We start from the raw sequence: 11,102 nt of genomic DNA on the forward strand, positions 1-11,102 counted from the left end.
TAAATAAATTTGTTCACTTTTCTGTTTGAGTGCGATTTCTTACCATAAGTATCTAAAGTTTGTATTTCAATATTTTCTGTGGATCTCTCTTAACGACGTTCGATCCTGATATTTAAAGTCTTAAACTTTTTTTGCCAAGTATATTTTTAGTTTCTGCATACATAGCTTAATTAAAATTCAAATCAAAAAATGGGGGTCAATACGCTTCTTTTGGCGCTACAATACATTTAATATGACCTTTCTGCACTAAAATTTGTGTCTTAATTAAAAATTACATTTTTGACGTTGTCCCTCCAATATTTTTATCCAATTAAAGCATGAAACAAAATGAACTCTAAGTTTGTTTAAAAAAGGAGACTTAAAAATTGTGACTATGAAAAAAAGTTTTAAATTGCCTCGCATATTCAATTATTTGACCTTTCTGCACTAACAAAAAGTGATATTTCTGGCATTGAAAATTTAATAAGCAAGAAAATTATTTTAAAGTCTTAAACTTTTTCAGGTTTTAAGCAAATAGGTCAAATTTATCTTGAATATTTAGAAAAGAACATCAGAAGTTGGGGTATATGATGTAAATTTTCAGATTTTTTTTAAAAAGTGTCAATTTTACGTTAAAATTGGCTCAATTTTTCCCTTGATTTTCAGAATATATTTACTATATTTGTCACACTTTGTTGATAGAATTCATAAGAAATAATTTAATAGATATTTCAGAACCAGTATAACACATTTCACTGCAAAAAACAGCTTTGTGTGCAACCAGGATGGGAAAATAGGAATCCAAAATTAACAATACTGTTCTAGTTCAAAATGGAAAAACTTGTCATTTTCGTCTAAAAAACCTTCCGCCACAACATATAGTCCCTAGCTTAATTCTACTTGAAGGGAATTTAATCGCGATTTTTTCATTGAATATAGTTAAATTTGCACTGTAGAATTCAGATTTAATGTCAGAACTTAAAAATGATGCACAGAACTTAAAAATGATGCAGAATTTTATAAATAAAGGACCTGACCAAAATATGCTCAAAATCTCAGGATCGAACGTCCTTAATTGCCTTTTTCTCTCTGCTTAGCATTGAAGATGTTCTATAACAAAACAATATTGGTACAAAATCCTATTTAGATACTGGATTGTTTTAAAAAGTATGTGTATATCACGTACTTATCATACATGTATTTCTATATCCATATTACTTTATATGCTTACCAACAATTCCTCATTGGCTTAACAAAAGCTTATGTTTCTTTTTGTCTTCAGCTAAACTAGCCTTTCTTAGGAAATATTTCTTTCAAAGTATAACCGTAGGAGAAAAAAAATGTAGAAGCTTTGAGTCATGAGAAGACAGGGTCACTTTTACGAAGGTGTCAAATTTTACTTTCTGAATTTTTTTTTTAGATTTGTCTGCGTGGTTAGATAGTAATCGTTATTCAAATGCGCTAATGTTGATGAGAACAGGTGGCGCTTTTTCAATGAAATATATAGTAAAATCCCTTGTCTGCCGGTATAGGCATTTCAAAACCATAATCATAACATTAAAACGAAGCAGACGAATTTTATATTACTCGATACAATGAATGTGATGAATTTCCCGATTAATCATTGCCATAGTTTACCAACAGCGTGGCACTATTTAAATGCTATGTGCTTTCTTTTTCTCGCGATAAACGTAAGGCTAGGGGTTCAGAAAAAATTATAACAAATGTACATGGATGTAAGAAAAAACATTTTCAAACCTATAAATTTTTTGCATCATTTTTGTTTTTTTTAATAAAACCTACCCGATTTTAAATCGGAAATATTGCAGTTGAATTAAAGTAGCTTTATGACCTACATTGTATAGATTGATACTTTTTAGAATGAATTAATTGTGTCTATCCCTGAATTGTCCCTTCAAAATGTCGTAAAGGCCATTTTTTAATCATTACGTTGCCGATTTATAGACAGGTAAAAATACTATAGAAAACATTACTACTATATATACCGGGTATGCTCGTATCCCCTCAATTAAAACACCTGATACCCCCTACTTTTTTATGCTTGTCAAAGAATTTTTGTTGAAAATATATACCAGTAGCTGTGCCCCTAACTGAGATAGCTTCCTACAGGCCTGTAACTCTTGTCTTGACACCCCCCTCCCTAAAAAAAACAACAACAACAACAATTGCAGTTGTAAGCCGAATCGCTATATATTGTCAATAATAAAACGATCTTATATGTAGTTATAGATGACAATTTATAGGACGTATTTAATTTGGTGATATTTTATTTGGTGATGTTTCCTAAATCAATAACGTCTCTCCTGTTGATAATTATCTAATTTACCACCACCCCCCTCCCGCCCGACCCAAAAGAAAAAAAAATTCTTCAGTAAGAGAAACTCATGTACAAATGATAGTTCATTAAGCATATTGACGTACCATCTACTGTCCATTTCTTTCTCGTTTTAAAAATGTTATACCTGTATTTGGCTAAGACAATATTGTTGCACATGGATATTACCAATCTAGGCGTACATCATCACGAAGAAAAATGGATACCTTGTATAATGAGTTAGAGATGATTGTAAAACAAATAAAAATAAAGTAGATTAGAATGCAGACTAAAACAAACAAAACTAAATTCATAAAAGTGAACAAAAAATTCAACTGCAGGGCAGGCGCCAGACACACCGGTCGTGAATCTTTTTTGTATTGTATAGTACATGTATTTTAGAAAGGTACGCAAGCACAACAGATATCAGCGTTAAAAACTTCGTATAATGTAAAAGACAACCTTGATCAAAACATCATTTAATATTCTCAATTACATACAAAAAATATTTAAATACACCAAACAACAATTAATATATATTTCACTTTTTACTGCATACAGTACTGCTGAAAATATTTTTTGCTTGCTAATCTGAACGCAGTAAGCTTTTTACGTCAAATCCCATTGTGACGTCAGCAAACCCGCGATCTACCTTAAGTCATTTGATTGTTTATTTGTCTCTCTGTCACTATTACTTCTACATTGCTTAAAATCTAGGCTTGTAAATCCCAACATTAAGATATTCACTGAAATCTCCGTTCGAAATATGGCTCACCGTTCACGGTAGCTCATTCGGTAGAGCGCTTGCTCCGTGATCGGGAGGTCGTGAGTTCGAATTTCGGCCGCGACTGACCTAAGTCGATAAAAAATGGGTAGCAACTGTTCCTTCGCCATGCGCTCGACACTTTGAAGTGAAAGTTGCGGGTCATTCGGATGAGACATTAAAAACCGAGGCCCCGTGTCAGCGGCAGTCGTTGGCACGATAAAGATCCCTCACTGCTCAATGGCCACAGAATTTAAAGCCCTCCATATGAGTGAAAAATTCTCGAGAGGGACGTTAAACAATATACAATCAATCAATCAATGGAAATATAGCTCCCATGACGAAATTGTTTACCTCCTATGACGAAATTGTTTACCTCCTCGCATAAAAGAGTTCCTATAGTCTGTTCTTTTATGTGATGTTCAATAGCCACAATAACATTGGTTCAGAATCACATAGGGTAAAAACAGACTATATCAATAACTATGCAGTATCTCTCAAGTCAGTGAAGAATTTCAAAATGACAAACCTATTCTCTTGGAAAATGATTAATATTTCCTATACCTAAGCTCATCAGTTTGGTATGATGCAAGATAAATTGTGAAGAAACAATATTAAAAACCATAGAGCGGATTTTCTTGGAGGGTGTAAAATCTGGCGTTTTGCCTGCTCGAAGGTATGCCAATAATTTTGGTGTAATTTATTTTAGCGGACACAGTTATTGGGCTCTTTGCAGATGAAGACTAAGAAGAGTACTGACTATTTTAGCGATTAAATTTTAGCGTGCTAGCAAAAAATAGCCAAAATAAAGCACCCCTGCTAAAATAACCCGCTATACGGTATCCTTTACTTTCACACAAATTGACCATCATATCTGTCATTTGGGTGCTTAAAAGATATTCATATATATTGTCATGTGGAAGAAAACCCCCTAAATCTTCCTGCTAGGTATGAATTACTTTAAATTGAAAGCACAATCTTGTGATTTTGCAAGACTTGAAAATTCGTCTCCTACCTTATATACAAAATTTAAAATTTCGAAAATATTTCATAATTAAACGAATTTTCTTAACAATCCTTATGCTTAATGACTGTGATAATAAGCAAATTTGGCATACAATGCATCTCTTGTTTGTTAGAAAAAAATAAAAAGATGCAAAAGCAATAACGCAAATATGCAAATATTTGCCTTTGCCTTTGCATCTTCAGAAGTTTGCTACTTTGCCTTCGGTACTTCATACTTCTGCATATTGGTCCTAAAGGCGAAAGAGCTAAGGTAAAAGAACACTTTAATGTTCTTGTTCAAATCGCTATCAATTTATTGTAAAACAACCACAAATTTTATTTTAAAGATATAAGTAAAAATAAAAACTTAAACTAAAATGAAGAAGATACCCCATTAACTCATACAACGCAAGGTTGCCACATGTTTGGTGTGCCACACTTTTGTTCTTAGGGGGCCGACTGCGGTTTCCATTGCGCAATACTTCATAGGAATATAAAGCGTCTTTACGTTTTAAGGTAACTTTTTAACTTAATTAGCAAAGTTGAAAAAAATTAAGAAATAACACGTTGAAAAATTTATTAATAATTTTTCATGAACTGATTTTTAAAAGGGGTTTTCAATTAAAATGTAGGTTGTTGTCGCAATAGTGAGTTTTCGACGTGCTAATAAAGCAAATCACTAAAAGAAAAGAAAAAAAAATGTTATAAAAGAAAATGTATGAAACATATGCTCTTGAAATTTAAAACATAGAAATTTGAGAATCTTTTGATCGTTTTTCTTTGTATCATTCATATTTTTGTAGTACTCTTTAAAAGGAGGAGTACTCGTTATTTTTTTCGTATTTTGAGATGCTCCGTTTGGAAACGGTAGAATTTTGTGTTTCTAACAAAAAATGTATAATATAGTATTACTCATCATCTATTGTTATCTGAGCAAAAAGTCTATTGTAGTATTTGTATAATTTGCTTTAAAGTGAGAAAAATCGGGAATTTCCTATATAATCCTATAGTAAATGTACCTGTATTTTGAGACGGCCCCATTAAAAACCTGGACGGTAGATTTTCCCCAAACTTGGCATGTACACTTAAGTCATTGTAGTTAACATATGCTTAAAAAAACTAAAGAGTTTTGCTTCAATTGTAGTTTTCGCACAATAAAACCCTAGTCGGCTCCCTAAAGACAAATCCAAGATTGTAAATCTATATACCGTATATACACATGTACTGTTTGCCTCACATATATACTGTTTGACTCATAATGGTAAATGCAACATCTGATCTAAAATTTTGACCGAAAGGGACATACTCTAAAACATTTTTGAAGAAAAGTGCAACTACTTTTTTCTTTAATTTTTTAAAGAAAAGACAAATTGAATGACTGTCGCAGAAAACCTTACCCACTTTGGATTACTTGTTCCATATGGCCCCTTATCCAAGTAATCACGATTTACAGATTGTTGCAGAAGACAGCGGTGAAAATAATAAAAGACTACGGGTAATCTTTTTAAAAACTAAAGACTAGAGATCCAAAGTTTTTTTTATTTTTCTCTTTTTCATGGGCTATAAACTCTTTCTTTCAGTCTAATACCAAAATTATAAGTATCACATAACCAATATGCTTTGAGTCTAAAAATCTTGAAAATAACGATACGTATGTTCATGTAATAGATTTGTAATAATCATTCTTCATGCACAAAAAAGGAAAATTATCTTTTCAAGCGTATGTCAATCGATAATCTGTTCGATAAATGGACTGAAACTATTGAAGCAAATGAAGCCATTAATAAAATTTCTGAAGTACTTGTGAATTTCATAAACTTTAAACGACTAGCTCTGCTCCACAGACACAGAAATAATCGTGATACGATTCCAACTGCACACATTATTATCAGTGAATGTACAGGTTTTCAATGGAAAATGACAGTTTTTCTCTCCCATGATTTCAGTTGAAGGAATATTGGTTTTGAATTGTCAAAACTGTAAGTTAAATCACACAACTATTTATTCGGGGATTTTCTTGTCTAAAAATAGGTACATCTTAAAGTTTTTTGTTTCACTTTTAGACATGGGTCACGCATAGGAGAACAAAGGCGAAAGTTGGACTTGCTGGTAAGAAATCCACCAAAAGAGAATCAACCATTCATCGTAGTTCACAGCGAACTAAATCAAACGTGGACTGGGGAAAACCCTATGAAAAACAGTTTGCTTCTATAACTCCGCCAAGTTCCAAAGTCCCTGCCGAAAGTCTTGCAAGTGACGCAGCAGACAAGAAACAGATTTCTATGTGTATTCCAAGCAGAACACACCCAATGACTTCCGATGTCATGGACGATCTGCTGCTTGAACGTGATTCTGTACTGATAGAGGACAATGAGTACCACGTGATGGTGTGCGATTCCGATTGGTGAATGTGGCGGTTGTGACCAGACACGTGATGATGTGTGATTCTGATTGGTGATTATGAATAGACACAAGATAATATTTAAATCCGATTAGTGAAGATGTGTTATAACGAGATGATGTTTGATTCCGATAGGTGCAGATGACTAGATACGAGACAATGAGTGATTTCGATTGGTGATGATTTAATATGATGCGATTCCAGAAAGTGACAATTAGTGAATGTGAAAGAATCCGATAACAAAATCAGCTTGGAAAAAATGCAAGCATTGTCCTTAATATTCCTTCTCCTAGGGAAATGTTGACCTAACATGGCTTCATTGGCAGTGATTCACTTTATCTATTTTTGATTTGATGTTAAGCATGATTAAATTAAGATTATTTATTGTTCTGTATTTTATGAAGATGTACGAATATATTATGAATAGTTTTTTCTGGATTATTTTTCCCCAAATAATATTTTTTCTTGCTCAATGCTCAAAACAATAAAACTGTACACAGAAATTCTAGAAAATACATTCTTGTTTGTTATTTATTCAGTCTCATTTGAATATAATAAATTGTACATTTTTGTACGATAAGACTGTTATTTACAGTAGATTATGAAATTGATACGATGGTTTGAATTTTTCTAGGTTCAAACCTTTATCGTACAGGAAATTAAACCATAGTGTAAAGTTCTCGCTAATAGGTCACATAGTTAAACTGTTAAATATCTCTAACAACGCCGAGGACATACCTAAAATAAAAACCATGGCAAACTGGTAACTAGTAACTTCCAAGGAATCGTTAAATTTTATCACAGAATAAGAACGACCTAATACAAAATAAAGCTTTTATTCGCTTTAGGGATAAAAAAAATAGTACATAGAATTATTTGCTCAAAATCATTTTTAACCTTTAAAATAATGCAAAGCAAAATCAATACAGTAATTGTCATCAGCAAATACCGGTATATATACAATGTAAAAAAATATTTATAAATACTACGGGCATAAAACCATTGATGAAGTTTTCCGCCAAACATCGATCAAAGATTTATTTTTAAAATCAAAGTACTGAGAAAATCAGAAAACACGAATCATAATTTACAAAAGTGGTACAAAGACTGTTTTTCATGAAACCAAGACTGTTGAAATGGAAAAATTACAAAAAAAGTTTAGAAACTGGAAGAATATATAAAACACAAAAGGGATATTTTATGACAATTAGTATAAAAATGTCAAAAAATGAAAAAGAATTTAGTTAAACTTTATAATTAACAGCATAAGCAATATTTTAAAACATGTATTGTTCTGGAGGTTTTATACAACTTCCAAAAGTAAACAAACATAGATGCAGCAAGATCAAACAAAAGCTTCAGCAGGAATATCTGGTCACAAGACCCCCACATTAGTGTTATTTTGGTAACAGAATTTCTATTTATAGTATGACATACAGATAGGAAACTTTATCGAAACCTTTCGATTATCTTAAATTAATTTCATTTTTATTCACATTTCCTGAAAAAAAATTGATATTTGGATTTTTCCCTATGTATTATAAATACCAATAATGATGAATTTTGAAGAAAAAAACATGTGTATATTCACATTACTTTGTGAGTTTAGAGAAAGTTTTATGCGATTTTTCAGTTAACTACTAGTAAAACGGCTGATTTTTAAATCTGTATATTAAGCTTAGTCACAAATTTTAAAGGAGCAAAGTGTGGTTACAGCCAAATTAAGTATATATAACAAGACAAACACCCCATAGATTCAATAATCCAACTGCAAGATTTTCTTCATTTTGGTGATATATTTGTGGATCTCTGCTGTACTCTTTTTTTTTTAAACCTGGACGAAGAGCACAAAGATACTCTTCCCCCCTTTCAAAAGTGGTGATAGGGACAATAGACCCCTATGAATCTAACTTTTAATGTGTCTCCATCTCCCTTTTCAATATACTTTTTAATTTGATTCAGCCTTCAGTCGTACATGCTGGCAAATACATGATACATAAGTTTTCACTAAATCCCGAGTGAAGTAAAGGTTCATTAGAATTCCCGCCCCCGTCAAGTTAATTTAGAAACACTTTATTCATAAATTAAAATCGATATAACTATATCTTTACTTTATCACATCAACAATACTATACTGACACGCAAAAGAAACGCAACACCCTACATTTGTCGGAAATAATTATGTAAAGTAAAGAATTTTGTATCTTAAAATTATGGATATCTTCAATTTGGTAAATATCGGTAATTTAACGGTTGAACGATATTCGTAACATAACCAGAAGTCAAATTTGAGTCAGCTTAGCATAAATCAAAAATTGCATGTTTAACAAAACATTTGGCAAAATTAGGGGAGTTTTAAGGATTTATACTGTTTATCTTAAGTAAAACAGCAATATTTCAAAAAATAAAATCTACTTTTGTTTCCCGTTACGATGCTAAGGCTTGTCGAAAATGGCTTAAGTAAGCATTTCCATTGCTCTAACTGGAAAATCTCAACGTAAAGGTGATGGAGAGTTGATGATGCAAAAATACACTGCATTACGCCTCAATGGGGTCTTATGTATCAAGTGCATAAATGATAGTCCTTGGACCGGAAGTCCAAGGGTTACTACAATGCGCTAAGTTTGAGAAAATTCGACCTTATCATCTCAAAAACAGGCATTTAAAAATGGCAAAGAATAATTCCTTAGCTCAGATCTCCATATTGATTAACCTATTGTATCGTAAAAATTAAGCTGCAATTGCTGTTTAGGATAGTCTTGCACGTTGTAATTGAATGGCTGGGAGGGGGGTGTTTTAACAGTCATATGTTACTTCGTAAAGTTAAAAGATAATCATTTAACATTTTTATCAAATCCCTGATGTTCTGAAAAGTGAGTTTAGCCTTACTGTATTCTTTTTTGAAAATCATTAGATAAAAAATTCAAACCTTTGTAGATTATTGCTTGTTTCGTTTCTTTTGCGTGTCAGTATATATCGATGTAATTAAATATCTTGTTTCTATAAATATCTGAAAATTTTTATATTATTTCAGTCGATAAAACTTAAAGCAATAAAATTTATTGAACAAAAGAAGCTGCCTTTAATTTTGTTGGAAAATTTTAATACAATTCAAAATATGTATATAAATAAAGAGGTATAACACTTTATATGTTGATAAGTCGATAAAATATAAAACAATATACAAAGTTATAACACAACAAGTGTAGAGCCATTTACGCTTCCGTAGATTTAGTAACATCTGAAGGCAAACTTTTGATTTTCTAACTGAATGTACCTGAAATAGGTGAAGGAAATGAAAATAAAAGGTTAGGAGACATCGGTATTTACAGGGCGGATCTTTATCAAAATCGGTTTCTTTCCAGCCTCATATTGTTGGTGCAAGTGAAATACATGTACATACTTTTTCTATAAAAAACCTCTTTTCCGGATGGTTAAATATCAAGATCTTATGAAGGAATATTGTATACAAAATAAAAGTCATGGTATAAATAAAATATCTCTCAGTTCCGAACCGCATGTTCCGAAATATGAATTTTACGGGCAGCGTCGGAATCACTAAAATTAATTTATCTACAGACTATTCACAGTGTGTAAGATTGAACAAACTATCTAAGTGTGTAAGATTAAATAAATTGCCCTCTTGTATTTTGTTTTCATTGTCTGAGGTGAAAAACTAGGTCAAGCACGGCGTGATAATTACAATTAGTTACGCAAGTATTTGATACACAAGTTTAGATTCAATGGTTTTTTAAAAATGCGATTATATATCACTATGTTTTCATTACTAAATACCAAAAAATTAACATTAACTTTGATCTATTTTTTATTGGGAAAAGCCGAGAAAATTAAGCTGTAATGTTATACAATGGTCAATGTCTGTTGTGACGATATATATACTGATCTGAAGTTTGACGATTGTAAATTTTGACGAGAAAAGAAAAACGTCAATATAGTCAAAATAAGCACATCGTCAAAATTTCCCCGTATACAGTATATCAACCTCATATACAATTTGTTTAAATAATACTAAGTATAGAAGATGACTTCATTTTTCATTCTAGTAGAAAAGTCCACAAGAATAAACGTATTTACATTATTATTCATTTCTTGGATGTATTTCCCTTTCGATGGGTTGAGCCAGTGAGAGACTACTTTTCTTTCACGTACTTGATAAGGGGTCGTTCAATATCAATCCATTTCTCCTTTCTTGCTATATCTATTGGTGTTTTATTGGAAATATCCTTCTTCGTGGCATCGGCATTAAACTGCAGTAGGATATTGATAATGTTTTGGTTGCCAAGAAGACAAGCTCTGTGTAATGCAGTTCTATTCAGCTTATCTCCAATGTCAATATTAACTTTGTGCTGCAGCAGAAGTTCTACAATTTTTTCCTCAAAGAAGTCCACTTCAAGATGCAGTGCAGTTGATCCATAACGGATTGTTTGGTAACTTAAATTTGGTTTTAAATCCAATAAAATATTTAATACTGCTAAATGACCTTTTTTTCAGCTATGTGGACTGCACTAAAGCCATTTATATCACACCAATTTACATCAGCGTTATTCTTCAAGAGTGTTACGTTTCTATAATGTTTATTTGACCCTTCTCGGTAGCCC

The sequence above is a fragment of the Saccostrea cucullata genome, unplaced genomic scaffold, assembly GCF_032062105.1.
Source record: "Saccostrea cucullata isolate Sc308-1 unplaced genomic scaffold, CSIRO_AGI_Scuc_v1 ctg477, whole genome shotgun sequence".
Taxonomy (NCBI): Eukaryota; Metazoa; Mollusca; class Bivalvia; order Ostreida; family Ostreidae; genus Saccostrea; species Saccostrea cuccullata.